Source organism: Mastigoproctus giganteus, chromosome 10, assembly GCF_048544385.1.
Source record: "Mastigoproctus giganteus isolate SK-2022 chromosome 10, ASM4854438v1, whole genome shotgun sequence".
Lineage (NCBI taxonomy): Eukaryota > Metazoa > Arthropoda > Arachnida > Uropygi > Thelyphonidae > Mastigoproctus > Mastigoproctus giganteus.
Genome location: NC_143584.1, coordinates 40781903 through 40798921, shown reverse-complemented (window position 1 = coordinate 40798921; position 17019 = coordinate 40781903). Strand labels below are relative to the sequence as shown.

At 37.7% G+C, this 17019-nt stretch overlaps 1 protein-coding gene across 3 annotated transcripts in view; it reads right to left on the bottom strand.

Annotated features, from left to right (window-relative positions):
* LOC150078996 (kinesin-like protein KIF21A) overlaps positions 1–17019 on the bottom strand; it is a 755520-nt gene that overhangs the window by 440329 nt on the left and 298172 nt on the right. The gene's annotated exons all lie outside the window — the stretch shown is intronic.

The window sequence follows — 17019 nt, the reverse complement described above, 5'->3', positions numbered from 1 at the left end:
GCAAATAACTTTTGGCTTTCTGAGCTGGACTGAAAAACCAAGAACTAAATATAGTTTAATGAAAGAAAATTAAATTAAACTCTTTTTTTAAAAAGTGAACATAAGGCTGAAAGTGTGGCAAGTTTTTATTTGTAAGAAAAACTTAAAATAAATAAAAAAAAATAAATATGAGTTCTCCCTGCTTCCATCAAGACAGCATAAGCCAACTGGGTGCAGGGTGGAGAAGCTGATGAATTAAATCTTTGGTAGTCTCCTGCAATGCCTTATGAGAGCACACTAGGCTTGGTGATATTGTATTAATAATATATTTTTTTTATTACTTTAATTTTTCTTTACAAACAAAAATATGCTGTAGTTTCCAAAAATATGTTTTGGTAAAAAAAAAAAAATACAAAAATAATAATAATAATAATTTAATTTCATCATCTTTAGCCATTTTCAAAAACCCCACTTTTAATCCTTGTAAAAAAAATTTTATTTTCATTTATTTCAGTAACAAAATTTTATTCTCATTTTTATTTATGTTTATGCTTTTTACCCTTTCATTGTGGTTTATATCAGAAATGAAGACATATGTTGCTATTCTACAATCCTGGTCAGCGACACCTGACAAGAAGCTGCTTTTGTAAGTTGCATGACAACATCCTTATTTTATCAATTTTGTAATTATTTATCTCTTATTTTACATATTTTTTGTTATCTATCCTCCTCCTATCATTCTCTATCTCACTTTATTGTCCATGCTCTACATTGATTGTGCATTTGCTGCCTTAGACCACACTAGACTACTTTCCCATTTTTTTGTCTTCTTATTTCCATTTTCTTGTTATTCTATTATACACATACACATTTATTTATTTTTTTATTATCTTCATTTAGTTATTTATTTTATTTTTTTGACTAATGCAGCAAAAGCCTGTGACTTCCTGGCATTATACAGTTAATACCGTGTGTGCATGTGTGTCTGTCTGTCTTAGGCATGTTAGCATATACCTATTGCCTTCACTACGTCAACCTGATTGTCTGTCTGTTTATCTCTGGGAGGTCCAACAGGTGGCCTTAGTATGTGAAGTCACATTCTTTTTTGCACTTCTATTTATTTGTGATACTAAGTGTTTTCTTTGAACTTTATGTTAAATAGTTATGCTGTGCCTAATGCTGGATCACTGTTTTCATTGTCAGACCACTTCTTCAAGCTGTATATAACTCCTAAAGTAAGTTATTATTAATCATAATTATTGTATTACTACTGTCATTACCCAGCATGTATTTTCCCTGCTGCTCCCTGACTGCTTTCTTTCACCACTCTGAACTTTGACCTAGTTGATGATTGCTTGGAGCAGTGACCTACTTTATTACTGGTGTATGAAACAGTGACAACATTTACCATAGAACTGTGGGCAGTTTGTGTGGTAGTCGTTATTCGATTTGACTATAATGCCTTTAGATTTTTTTTTTCCCCTCTTTTTCAAATTATTATTAGGATTTTCTTATTGATGGGAGACAGTTTAATTATCCTCTCATAACGGTATTTTTCTGTGACTTTGTCTGTGATTTATTAGTGCTCTTTCATAAGGTTATTTAATCATAATGCTTTTGTTTTAAATATTACTTGTTACTTCTGTTAATATACTTTACTGACTCTGTAAGTTATGTCTACCAATACCAACAAAACTGTTGGAGAGTCCCCTGCTCCAACTCAAAAACAGCCAATTCTGCATTTTAGTAACTGACCCTGATAATAATTCTGCTTCTTGTGATGTTTCTTCTGACAACACTCTGCTTCTCCTACTGTGCAAACATGTAGAATTCTGAAGAGGTGGGATCTTCAGAAATTGAGTTAAATTCCAAATCTAACATTTGTCTCTCACTTTCACATTCACATTTCATTTTCACATTGTATGTAAGACTGCTCTGATTCTACTGGTGATACTTCAACGCCTAATACTGTGCTTCTGCTACACAGACTCAACTTGACATTTCTAAAGTGTTGATCCCACTTATAACAATTCTATGCAGAAATCTACTGCATCCTCATGGATGTACTGATTCCACCATTTCTTCTGCAAGTAGAGTATCTAAAAAGGTCCTGCCTATACTCTCTGTGCATTTTCCACCAAAGGAGACCGCAAATCTATTACATAAGGACCTTGAGGAATATTTGTTTAAAGAATCTAACAACAAGCAACTAAAAATGTTCTTTGGTACTGGGCTGACTTTGAACATGCTTTAAATAAACTTTTCTTAGAGAATGCAAAGCTTCAGGCTAAACTGGAAGAAAATTTAATTCTTGTTGCCACTCCTGTCTCAACCACCTTGACTTATGCTCAAGTACTACGTGGTTCACCTGGTTCCCCACCACCTGAATTAAAAGCCATCTCTTCCCCCTCCCCCCCCCAGCCACCATTGCATCACTTTGGCTCCCTACTGAACAGAATATTATTATTTTAAAGACAGGTGAAAACTCTTAACTTGGGTACCAGCCAAGATGTTAGATCAGAAGTAACCAAGGCATTGAAAGAAACTGTGAAGGACATTAAAATAAAAGCTATGAAGCTTACTCCTAACAAGGGTCATAACAGAAACTGACTCTTAGGCTAATACAGCAAAGACTGATCCCTCCCAGCTTTGTCGAATGTGGAAATCTCCTCATCAGCCCGCCCCCTCAAATATCTGACCTGGCCTACTTATTTTTGACAAGGAAGAAGAGGACATATCAAAAGAAAAGTTTCTTCAAGATCTTTCTTTAAAAAATCTGAAAGACTGATATTACAAATGAGGACCATACCAAAGAATTGACCTTTTGATTTACCACTAAATCTGCATCCAAAAGTAATGTACATTAGGTTACTGGCATTTCTACTCAGCTATATAAATTAATGTTCAAGTTATACCATCTCTACACTGGGTTCACTGCCCACAAATCTGGATCTTTTGTGGTGGTGAAAAACTGTTACACCTGTCTAGGTAATATTGCACATCTAGCGGAAACCCTGCACCAGTCGTGTCAACAAGGAACTGTTCAGGCAGGGTAATGGTCTGGTGCAGGTTCAACTGGCACACGTTGGGCCTCTGGTAACGTCTAGATGCATCTCTGAATGGTCCAAGTTACTTGTTAATCCTTGCAGACCATCTGCATCCCTTCATGCACAGGGCAATGGACTCTTACAGCAGAGGACAATGCACCTTCATAGAGCCGTGATGATTAGAACATGGTTTGAAGAGCATTCTGCAGATTTTACCACCATGGAATGGCCTCCCTCTTCAATGGACATCAACCCTGTGGACCAGTCCGTTTAAGCTTTGGATTCTCCACCAAGAAATGCAACGGAATTATGGACAGCAAGCATGGTTGGAAATACCTGTTGAACGCTTTCATGATGAGCTAGTGGACTCAATGCCTCATCATGTGACTGCCCTTATCTGGGCAAAAGGTGCACCTACCCATTACTAGGTAGATACCCCATGATTTCTGTCCACTCAGTGTACTATCTCCAATTATTCGGCATCACAACTCTAAAACTTAACCTACAACTACTTTCTCCACAAAGACCTGCCCTCTTGCTGATAAGAGGAAAGTGTTGCCTGAATATCCAACATCATGGTGGGGTCATGATTTAAACATCTTATGGTGTTGTGTTTTAGGTGCTACTGATCTGTCCAACGACATTATATATAAGCTGGCCAACCGCAGAGGTTGGGCAGCTTAAAAAATGAATATTGTGACCTCAAAAGACAATATGCCTTGTCCACAAATGACCCCTGGGGTCTAGTTCATCATCTCTCTAGAAACAATGTTTGACCTCCAGAAATTTACCAGTTTATTGACTCTCACAATGCTGAAATTCTGACTTGGACTAGCACTGTCAATGCCATACCGATGCACTTCTTTCCTCATATGACCCCAGCTGTGACTTTCCTATTTGTCAACAAATTAGAACTCTCAATAGGGTACATGTTATTTCCAAATCCACTCCCTGCTTCACTGAGGCAGAGGTTGATTCTTGCACTGCTTCTATTGGAATGAGCCGCAGCCTGGAAAATAAGATGCAGGATATTTCAGAGACTGATGGGAATCATTGGGGTACAAGTAAACACATGGGTTGTGTTAGGGTAGCTAAGAAAAAGAACAGGTGCATGTATACTTGTGTGTACACCGAGGCTAGGAGTTTACTAAATAAATTTGATGAATTTGAGGTATTGCTCAAAACATCAAAGGCAGATATTGTGGGGATTTCAGAGACGTGGTGTCACACAGATATAAGGAATGCAGAACTGGACGTTGGGGAGTATAATGTCTACAGAAAGAATAGACAGGATAGGAAGGGAGGAGGGGTTATGCTATTAGTTAAGAAATACATAAAATCCAAGGAAGTGAAGCCAGTCGACATTGCTGGACAGTGCAGGGTCGAGTCAGCTTGGTGTGATATAAGCATTGGGAGATCAAAATTGAGAGTAGGAGTGTGCTATAGGCCTAATGACTCTGATGAGTATAATAAGAAACTGTACAGGGAAATAGAGTGGGCCAGTAAATCAGAGTCTTATAATGGGGGATTTTAATTTCCCAGATATTGACTGGAATTTGGGGGCTGGTCACTCACACACTAGCAAGGCTTTTGTGGATTTATTGGATGATTGTTTTCTACATCAGCATGTTCGTGTGGCAACTAGAGGGAATAATACTCTTGATTTGATTATCAGTAGTAATTCTTCATGCATTAAGAATCTGCAGGTAAATGAACCACTAGGTGGCAGTGATCACAGTGTGCTGAAGTGGGATTTACTCAAAGAGGTAACTACCATCAGGGGTAAAGGGAAGGGTTATTGCTTTCGTAAAGGCGACTACGATGGACTGAGACAGTATTTAAATTCCATACAGTGGGACCAACTGATGATGCTACCAACAGCAAATTCAAAATGGGAAGCATTCAAAGAACTTATCTTGGAAGCTACTAGGCTTTACATACCAACTAAGAAATATTGTTCAAGGTTTAGGCCTAAGTGGATGTCAGATGAACTAATGAGACATATGGAAGAGAAGAAAAATGCATGGGATACATACAAATTAACACGTGACACAGAAGCCTATGATAGATACAAGTTGATCTGTAACCAAGTTACAAAGTAGGTTAGGCAGGCGAAGACAGATTACGAGAAATCTTTGGCAAGGGATGCAAAGAAAAACAGCAGAGTTCTTTACTTATGTAAACTGTAGAAGGAAGGGGATGAATCAGATTGGTCCACTTGATATCGATGGGTCAACTGTTGGTAATCCTGCTCAGGTAGCTAACAAACTAAATGAATATTTTGCATCGACATTCACACATGAGGAGTTATTCAGTGAGGGGAATGCCAGAGGTGTATTCAACTCTGGCAGTAAGCTAGAGAATCTTGTAATAACTGAGAGTAAAGTGGAGGAGAAATTGTTGAAGATAAATACAAGAAAGGCACCTGGGGTGGATGGGATCTATCCAGTTATATTAAAGGAGGCAGCAAAGGAAGTAAGCAAACTCTTAGCCATGATTATGAGAGCTTCCTTGGACTCAGGGGAAGTACCCATGAACTGGAGATGTGCAAATGTGACCCCAATTCACAAAGGAGGATCAAAGGGCGACACAAGTAATTATAGACCTGTTAGTTTAACTTCTGTTCCCGGAAAATTAATGGAGGCACTGGTTAAAGAAGCACTGCAGGATCATCTAGACAAGGCTTCAGTTATAGCTCAGACACAGCATGGTTTTGTTAAGGGAAAGTCTTGCCTGACCAATTTGATTGGATACTATGATGCAGTCACAAAAGAACTGAAGGCAGGGAATAACTTTGATATTATACACTTGGATCTTAGAAAGGCTTTTGATACTGTTGCACATGGAAGACTGCTGCACAAATTGGAGCAGTGTGGCATTGGAGGCAAATTGCTGCTATGGATAAAGATGTGGTTGAGGGGGAGAAGACAGAGAGTGGTAATCAATGGACACTGCTCATCATGGACTAATGTTATTAGTGGAATCCCTCAGGGTTTAGTATTGGGTCCATTATTGTTTTCTGTATTTATAAATGATATAGATGATGGTATATCAAGCTTAATGTCCAAGTTTGCAGACGATACGAAGGTTGGCAGGGTTGTCAAGGACACTACTGACACTATGCTACTGCAACAGGATCTGGAAAGGTTGAGCAGATGGGCTGAGAGGTGGAAAATGAAGTTTAACATTGACAAATGTAAAGTACTACATATGGGAAATAGCAACCCCAGAGCAACGTATCAACTCTGTGGTACTACACTGACAGTGGTAGAGAATGAAAGGGACCTGGGGGTGGTTGTGCAGGCAGATATGAAGTTTTCTGAGCAGTACAGACGGGCTGCAAGAGTAGCTCATGATGTATTGTCGATGATATATAGGAATTTTTCTTGCAGGGATAAGGAGGTGATTATTCCCTTGTATAAGGCAATGGTCAGGCCACACCTAGAGTACTGTATACAGGTCTGGAGGCCTCATTTCAAGAAGGATGCAGAGATGCTGGAACGAGTACAGAGAAGGGCAACAAGATTAGTGAATGGAACAAAGGGGTGCTCTTACGAAGAAAGGCTTAAGTTTTGCAAATTACAGTGTCTGGAGACTAAGCACCAGCGAGGTGATCTGATAGAGGTGTATAAAGCCTTGAACGGTTTGAGCATGCTCAATGCTGATGGGATTCTTCCACTTGCTCAGAATAATCACCTGAGAGGGCATAAATTCAAATTGAGGAAAGACGGATGTAGGATAGACATGAGGAAATTTGCCTTTAGCCAGTGGGTTGTTGATTGGTGGAACAGACTTCCATCCCTTGTCGTGGAAGTTGATAGCCTAAATAAGTTTAAGGTTTAGCTGGACAGGTATTTCGAACGAACAGAGGGGTGAAGTGGAAGTGCTTATTATTTTTTTTTTTTTTGGCTGATGCTGCATAAGCTTGCTTTCTTGCATCAAATGCCTCTACTAATGCTAATGATTCGGCAATCCCTAAAATCAATAATAATTTCTTGACTTGATAACCTCGAGGGGACTTATCAAATGACTAGATAAGCTCTTATCCATCTTAGTTATACTCTATAATAAATGTTTGAATGAGGCAACTTTTCCTGAAGATGACACTGTTTTGTTAAAATTAATATCTAAACATGGTGCTCCTACTTCTGCTAAGGCCTATCATCCTATTGCAATGCAGTCCAACTTGGGCAAAATCCTTGAGCAACTCACTTGCTGCCCATATAGATTGTTTTTACCAAACACTCTTTAAAGTCCTCTGAACAATTTGGTTTTCATTCAGGCCATGGAATTGGGGAGGTGTTGCTTGAACTTCTTTCTAGAATAAATAACTGTACCTTTAAATATGGAATGGCTATTTTCATAGATTTCTTTGAAGCCTTTGACTCCCTTTGGTAGGAAAGCTTTTTTGTTTACCTTAGGTTTGCTAAATGCTCCCCAAAACTCTACAACTTATCCTGCAACTACTTTCTCTACCATTCTCTCCAAATCAATTCTGGTACTCAGAAACTTAGTCTCTCTGTTTTTTGTGGATGCCCACAAGGTTCAGTGCTCTGTTCACTCATCTGGGATACGGTTCTAGATAAGTGGCTTCTCCATTCGACTCCCAATGATTGTAAAATTGCATATACCAATGAGCTAATGTTTTTTCTACTTGGAAAATACTGCCAATAACCTCATGAGTAATCTGTGCTCTTGGTCCATTATTAATAAACTTACCCTTTCTCCTGGCAAGACTAAACTTCTCTATCTTAAGGGCAACCTTAACATTACTAGGCCTCTGACTGGTAGGCTTTTTGATCGTGCGCACTCTCTCTCTCCTCTCTCTCCTCTCTCTCTCTCTCTCTCTCTCTCTCTCTCTCTCTCTCTCTCTCCCCCCCATGGTTTACTCACAAAAATTTCTGGGTATTATTCTAGGTTGTAAATCAGACTTTCAGAAACATGTCTTGCACCTTCGTGATAAAATAGTCAAGTATAATTCTATGCTTGTCTATGCTTGTATCAATTTTGGAGTATTAATCACTGTAGCCTTCATCTTTTGTACAAAGTGGTGTTTGTTCTGATATGCCTATGGCACTGGTGCATAGTTTTGGTATGCTAAGAAGATTGCTATCCAAGAGAAACTCTCTTCCATACAGAGACATATGCTCTTAATGATAAGTCGTTCCTGTTGCACTGTCTCAACAGCTGTGCTACAGGTCTTAAATGGATGCCTACCTCTGGACTTGAAAATTGCTTATTGAAGTTTCTGCAATTATCTTTGCCATCTTAGATGCTGACTTTTTAGACAACTCTTAATATCAACTGCAATCCTAAAACTGAAAAGACTCATTACTGAAACCTTAGTCCAACTCTGGCAAGTTGGTAGGTTTTGCCTTCTTCCAAAGGTCACAATAAAGTTTATTTCATGTGTCTTTTGCCTTACAAAAGTCTGTTCTAAAATGGTTCTGTCCAAGTCTCCAGAATCTTTTTCTTCTAAATGGCCATGGCTCTCTTTGCACTAAATTCGCTAATGTTTAATCTGTCTGATTCTCCCCTCTGTAATTATGGTAGTCTAGAAGTCTGGCAGCATGTTCTTTTCACCTGTCCATATTAGTTGGATCTTTGTCAGCCTCTATCTACTGTGTGTGTCAACCATTTTCACCAAGCAATGAATCACTCACTTGGACTCCAAAGTAAAACTTAATATGCAAGATTTTGCACATAAAGTTTTCACCAGACGTACACAACTCGACACTGGTGCTTTGGTTCCTGGAACTACTCCTATTTCGGCTCTACCTTCAGTCTAGGTCATCACCTCCATTTTGTGATACTACCACCATCTTTAGCTTAAGTACCCATCTTCACCATCCCCTTCAACTTCGACAGTTCCTAATCATACTTTTAGAATGCTGAATGATCACTATTTTCCTGTTGGCCTCAGGCTGGTCCTCAGACTGGATCATCTGCTCGCACAGGTTATGAAATGTGCTGAATTCTTATCTCTATCCCTTTTTAATTCTTGCCTTTTCCTTTTGTCCATCTATCAAGTGTTTACTTTTTGTTCTTCCTCCTTCTTCAATTGTTTGTCCTTGCTGGCACCAACCTTGCACTCATGCAAGAATTTTTTTTTGGTAGTTTTCTATCATTTTTTTATTTATTTTATTTTTATCATTTTTTACTTTATTATTATTTTTATATCATTTGCCCATTTTTTGGGGTTTTTTTTGATGGTTTGGCCATTTGGTACGTGACACTCAAGGTTTTTTGCAGTACATGCTTAGTTGTGGCCTGCCTCCTTGTGGCATAGACAGGTACCAGGGTTGCTTCCTGGTAGCAAAGTGGCCAGAAACACATTTTCTGGACAGCGCAAACATAGCACTACACACATTTCTGGTATTCCTACAGAGTTTATATCATTCACAACATATCACAGTAGGGTTAAACTAGCACTTGGGAGCTGTCCTACATGAGATACTATACATGTCTACATGTATGTTTATCTATTCAGTCCATCCATTCACAAGTAACAACTTGACTCACAGCAGACAGATTTTCATGAAATTTTACATATAAAAAATCTGTCGAACCATCTCAAATTTAATTGAGATGCAATTTCTATGATAAAAAAAGAAATTCATAGATTCAATGTAGTTTTAATGCAGTATTGTTCAGCTTTAGACAGTCACTGCATGCTTTGAGTGTATGTATTGGTTTGTAAGACTCAAGAAACATCACAGAAAGTGACTACCAACCTAATAATCTGCTGGAACCACCATTCGCAAGAATTGCAGCTGCTGTTCACCTAGCCACTGACTCCACTAGATGTCTGCACACATCTATAAGGATCTGCAGCCATGCTGCCTGCAAGACTTTCCACAGTGTCGAAACAGATGATGGGTGCAATGTCCATATGCCTCACTTACCATTTAAAAACAACCCACAGGTTTTCAATTCGGTTGAAATCAGACAAATTTGTAGGCCAATTAAGATGGGTGATATCTTCACTGTATCCCTCAAATCAGTCATGCACAGTGCGGGCCTGATGACACAGTGAATTATTGTCTTGGAAGATTCAAATTCTGTTCAGGAAAAAATTCGTATGTCTCATTTCCTGTTTGAAAACAACCCACAGGTTTTCGATTCGGTTGAAGTCAGATGAATTTGGAGGCCAGTTAAGATGGGTGATATCTTCACTGTATCCCTCAAATCAGTCATGCACAGTGCAGGCCTGATGACACAGTGAATTATTGTCTTGGACGATCCCAATTCTGTTCAGGAAAAAATTCAACATGGCAGAGTGCACATGATTGAAGAAAGATGATTGTAGAATAGATGTGTGGAAACTTGCATTAGCCAGCGGTGGTTGATTGCTGGAACAAACTTTCATTTGTCGTTGCAGAAGTTGACAGCTTAAATAAATTCAAACTTTTGGAGTGAATGGATTAGTGAAACGGGAAGATTTTTTTTTTTTTTTTTTTGGCTAATGCTAAATAAGCTTGCTTTCTTGCATCATATGCCTCTACTGGTGCTAATGATCTTTTAAGAGCTATCGTTAAACCCCACCAGTGAAACATTGGTCCATGTGCACCAGGGAATCTTAGTTCTTTCCACAAAAACAGCCCATATTAAGCAAACACCACCATTTGCCTGGATAGTGGGCACCATGAACGACGGGTCCATGAACTCATGTTGTGCCACAAATGAAGACATCTGTCAGCGTGTGTTACATAAGGTATTTGGATTCATCTGACCAGCACACTAATTTCCAGTCCTCCAGTGTCCAACCAATGTGTTGTTGACACAACAGTATTTGCCATCAACAGTGATAAGGGGAGGGTGTCTCTTGAGTCATATGCTGTGAAACACCATACATCTGAGTGTGCAGTGCATCGTCATCATTTGGGATATTGTTCTTGAATTCCCCATATTGTATTGCAACGCCATTGTTGCACAGTGACCTGACATTGGGCTTGTAAGTGCCATTCCCTTCGCTCACCACAAACATCCACCTTGCATAATCTTTTACATTTCTGTTGACTTACACTTTGACTTCGAGTAATTACAGACCAGTTAGTTTAACTTCTGTTCCGGGTAAAATAATGGAGTCGCTGGTTAAAGATGCATTGCAGGATCATCTAGACAAAACTGCAGCAATAATTCAGACACAGCATGGGTTTGTTAAGGGAAAGTCTTGTGTGACAAATTTGATAGGATATTATGATGTGGTTACAAAGGAATTGGATGCAAAAAATAATTTTGATATCATATATTTGGATTTCAGGAAAGCTTTTGACCCTGTTGCGCATGGAAGACTATTGTACAAATTGGAGCAGAATGGTATTAAGGGTAAGTTGCTACAATGGATAAAAGGATGGTTAAGTGCAAGAAGACAGAGGGTGGTAATCAATGGGTGCTGCTCTTCTTGGACTAATGTTATTAGTGGAGTCCCACAGGGTTCAGTGTTAGGTCCACTGTTGTTTTGTATATTTATCAATGATATTGATGAAGGTATATCAGGCTTAATGTCGAAGTTTGCAGATGATACAAAGGTTGGCAGGGTTGATAATGACAGTAATGGCAGTGTGCTACTGCAACAGGATCTAGATAATTTGGGCAGATGGGCTAAGAAGTGGCAACTGAAGTTTAACCTTGACAAATGCAAAGTACTGCATACGGGTAGAAGTAACCCCAGAGAAATGTACCAACTGTGTGGTACTACACTCAAAGTGGTAGAAAATGAAAAAGACCTGGGAGTAATTGTGCAGGCAGATATGAAGTTTTCTGAGCAATGCAGACAGGCTGCCAGGGCAGGTCATGGGGTTTTGTCAATAATATATAGGAATTTTGCTAGCAGGGAAAAGGAGGTGATTATCCCTCTGTATAAGGCAATGGTCAGGCCATGCCTTGAGTACTGCGTACAGGTCTGAAGGCCTCATTTTAGGAAGGATGTAGATTTACTTGAGTGTATACAGAGAAGGGCAACAAGATTGGTGAGGGGAATGAAGGGATCCTCTTACCAAGAGAGGCTTAAGTTCTGCAAATTGCAGTGGCTGGAGACTAGGCACCTGCACGGTGATCTGATTGAGGTATATAAGGCCTTGAATGGGTTGAGCACGCTGAATTCTGATGGGATCCTTCCACTTGTTCAGATTACGAACCTAAGGGGGCATAAATTCAAATTAAGAAAAGACAGATGTAGAATAGATGTACGGAAATTTGCCTTTAGCCAGCAGGTGGTTAATTGCTGGAACAAACTTCCATCTGTCGTTGTGGAAGTTGATAGGTTGAATAAATTTAAGGAGGAACTGGACAGGCATTTGGAGGGAATGGTGTGATTTTTTTTTTTTTTTTTTTGTTGGCTGATGCTGCATAAGCTCATACATTTGCTTTCTTGCATCACATGCCGCCACTACTACTACCACTACTTACATGATGTCAAAGTCAGATGAGCATACAAAGCTGTTCAGCTTTTTATACTGCGAGCTATGTGGCATAATCCATTATGTATTGGGTAGTCATAATGCAGTGATCACTTAGTGTATATACAGAGAGAAGAGAGCTTTAAAAAGGAAAAAAAAAGAAAGTGTATGCAAGGGAAGAGGTAAATATTATAGAGTTGCAATTAGGCTGAGTTTAGTGAACATGAAACTGTAGAGTTTTAATAAGTGTTCTATAAAGTTATAATATGCATTATTAATTGATAAAGAGTAACTATATTTACTTTTCGTTCACAGAAAAATAAAAAAAATCAATTAATTTTAATAAAAAAAATGTGCCTGAAATATAATGCACTGCATATATTAATTAACTTGTAATGGAAATGTGTTACTGGATGTTCAGTCACTATTTAATAAGAAAAAATTCAATCAATATGATATTTTCAGCATATATTTCATTGATCCCTGGACAGCTTTTAAGATCAATAATAGCCTCTTCTCCTATCAAGAAAAATTTATTTTATATAAATTAAAGTATATTTGCATATTACTCTAGAACAAAAGTTGGATTGAGGCACATATGTTCTGTTGGTCCTCAGGCAAATTTCAGGTCCAGTTGTGATTTCATGACCCACATTCCCTTCCCCCCCATTAAAAATCAGTATAAATGAAAGTATGTTTTTGCATTAATCAACAATAAAAATGCCAATTGCTACCAAATTTTCAGTGTATATTCTGTTAGCCTCCTGGGATCATTCTAAGTTCAATTCGATTCCATAGCATTTCCTCGCCATTTCCCCAGCATAAATATTACTGTAAATTAGGAACAAGCATTCTGATCCATTTCAACATCTCAGTCCTTATTCGAACATTTTAGGAATCTTTGTAACAAGTTTATGTCGATGGGTTGACTTATTTTGTTTTTAAATCTTGAATTATTACTATTTGCTAATGAGCCTGAAATGTAATGCGTACATAAACTAATTTGTTATTCTTGGTATCTCTAACACAGCCTTTGTTTATTGCATTTGTTTATTGCACGAGACCACCCAGCTGGCTTTGTATTGGACACACCTTGCTCTTCAGGCTGCTGCTTATCCTAACAGAAGCACTTCAGGAATCAAATTTGCAAAAATTATTAGTCAGTATATCTCTCCAAGCTTGCAGTTTGCCAACCCACCTAACATTGCCTCAATAGCATCAGCAAATATCTCCTAATTTCAAATTTAATCCTAACTCCTAGCTTTTTCTCAACAGCACCCTACTACGTAAATCCTCAGATCACCTATTCTTAATATTAGTACCAACATGTACATTATCACTTTTTTGTGCCCTACAAAGATGATTGCTGCTCTATCATTAACTTCTTTCCCCAACTGACATAACTTGGTCCTCTTACACCCATCCTTATTGCACAATGTTCCCTGACAATAGTTACTTCCTGTGGGAACAGCACTTATGCCTTTGATAATTCTGCTGTGTAGTCCAATACATGAAAGTGGTTGTAGCACTGAGCTGGGCAGATGAGTGCTTGCCAACATGTCCAATTAAATGAACTTATCTATTTTTCTCCTTTGTTTGTTTGTAGGCAGAAGTTTTAAAAGCTTCTTCAACTGGGAGAGGACTTAGTCTACCTCAGGCTGAATGAGTAAATCCTGGTTTTTCACCCTGTGAACACACACATTCATATAGTCATCAGTGAATTAGACAGCATGACACTGTCTAATTCACTGATGTGTCGAAAACCCTAATACAACAGCAACATACTTACTCATCCATTGTCGTTCCAGCTTCTTGCTGAGAAAATTAAGAAACTAATTCTCTCTCTCTCTCTCTCTCTCTCTCTCTCTCTCTCCCCCCTTCCCTCCCTCCCAGCAGCTCTCAGATAATACCTCTTCTCTCCACATCACTCTTCACCTCCTCTCACCATCTTCTTCTTCTTGGCCTTCCTCCATTCTCTTTACATGTCCAAACTATCTATCTATTCCTCTCAATCTTTCCTTGTAATTGTTCCACACTTTATCCTAAATGGCTGCATTTTTTTATTCTAAACAACAGCAGCATGTCTTTTATAAAATACTGTTAATCAAGCTTGTGCAAAATGGTTTCTTAGCTCGTTTGCAACAATTTTCTTTCTCATAACTTTTTAGTAATTTTCTGTGGGGCTGAAATCTGGTCTATTTACTGGCAGAAGTAAGCATAGAAGACCTGCATGAAATTCTTCAATGTAAAACTCTAAGTATTTTGTACAGATTAATCATTAACACACTATAAGAAATGACTGTTGTCTGTGATTTGGATAAGGGCACAGTCACAGTGGAAAATAATAATAATTTCAAGAGACAAAATAATAATTTTGTCTCTTGAAAGCAGTCTTTTATTATAGGAGAAAAGTATTTTTTGTAGCAATACCATTTACAAACTTTATTCTACCCCATTCCTTTGCTTCTTAAGCATCCCCAAACCATTAAACTCAATGAAAACATCACTGGTAACACATGGTGAGAGGGGGATAAGCTTCATTGAAAATATACATGGAACTTAACAGTTCCCATCCAAATCACAGATGTTAAATATTTGGGCACTACTATTAACCTGTCCAGTTAGCGTGTTCTTTAGCTCAGGTTTTTTGGTTTTTTTTTTTTTTTTTTTTTGGTTGTTTTTTTTTTTATAGATTTGGTCAGTAAATTGAATTTTCTTTCAGACCACTCACAAAAAGTATTCTTCAAACAGTTTTTTTTTTTTAATTATCTTTACACCCCTTCGATTCCACATGGCCTTTAGTTCTGTGGAACTTCCATGGTAAGCATAGAATACTAATCCACTTCAGTCTATTACAGATTTTCTTTAGACATTTGTGGTTAAGATTAAAGAATTCTTGACACAGAACACTGATTACATCTAACCTTTCTTGAAACAGATCAGCCAGAAAATACCTCCCTATCAAGCACAAAAATAACAGTATTCCTCCTCAGAATTATTGTACTATTTACTAACCTGACATCCCTTAAAAGTTATTTATTCTCATTTCCCTAGCATTAGCTTCCCCTTCATTTAAAACATCACTGCCCTTTGCATATCCTTCTAATACTAGAAGACTACAAAGTATCACTTGCACCCCAAAAGTTCTTGTATGAAGTACAAGAACTTTTGGGATGTGCATGTGACAGTTTGAAGCATTATTTATGAAAAAACAATGCTAATATCAATGCTAATAACGCTAAACTATTAACTATTTGGGAAAAATTAATGGGAAATCTGTTACATTTCTTAATCATAGTGGAAAATAGTAACATATAACATATTTTTTAACATATAGGTCAAGACAAACTATTTGAGTCTTGACATATATGTTACAAAATATTTGATATCTGTTATACCTTATTTTGCTGCTTACATAATCAATTAACACAACATGATATCCAATAGAAGTTGGCTAATATTTACCTGAGACTGCCCAAAACTCTAAATGTTAGTGTGTAACATTTGCAGTCAAGCACAAACTCTTTTCACAATTTGTAATATCATGGATTCAAATCCATTACATTATATTTCCAGAAATAGGCCTTTCTGAGGTTTTGAGAAATGTTTTAATGCAGCTTGCAAATCATTTCATTCAGACTCTTCACAATCTTTTCTAGAATGTCCATTTAAAACAATTCTGCACTTATCTCTATAGGTTTTTCATAGAAAAAATGCATCTCGGTAAGGCACAAGTAGGAAGTCCTCACCAAAACATTACACCAAGACAAAATGTTTAACTTCTTTCCACTTTTGGATGACCTCTAACATTGCAAGAAAAAATAGGTATTTTGTATCTACATTCACATATCAGGAATTCTTTAGGAAACGGAATGTCAGAAGTTTATCATACTTTAACAGGGAGCTAAATGATTTTGTGATAACTGAGAGGAAAGCAGAAGAAATTATTGAAACTAGACATAAAACAGCGGCTGGAGATGGATGGGATCTATGCAATAATATTAAGGAAGGCAGCAAAAGAGGGAAGCAAACCCTTAGCCATATTTATGAGAGCATCTTTGGATTCAGGGCAGGTCCTATACACTGGAAATGTGTGAATGTATTCCCAATTCACAAAGGGGAACAAACAGTGACATGAGTAATTACAGGTCTGTAATTACTCATGTTAATTAGCTTATCTTCTGTTTGAGAGAAAATAGAGCAACTGGTTAAAGAAGTAATGCAGAACCATCTAGTCAGGGGTATGATTATATTTCAGTCATAGCATGGATTTGTTGAGGGGAGATCCTGTTTGCCCAATCTGACTGGTTACTACGATGCAGTAACAAGGGAACTAAATTCAAAAATATAATTTTGATATCATATACAGTAGACTCTCAATTTTCCGGGATAGAGGGTAAAAAAAAAAAAATCCCAGATAATCGATTTCCCGGTTAATCCAAAAATTCACTAATATGATACTTCCCTTTATTTTTTACGATGTCACATATGGTTTGGTCAGCAACATTATAATAATTTATTAAAAATTTTACCGGATGCACCATTTTCAAACTTTTGAATAATCTCAAATTTTTGTTTAACTGAAAGCAAAA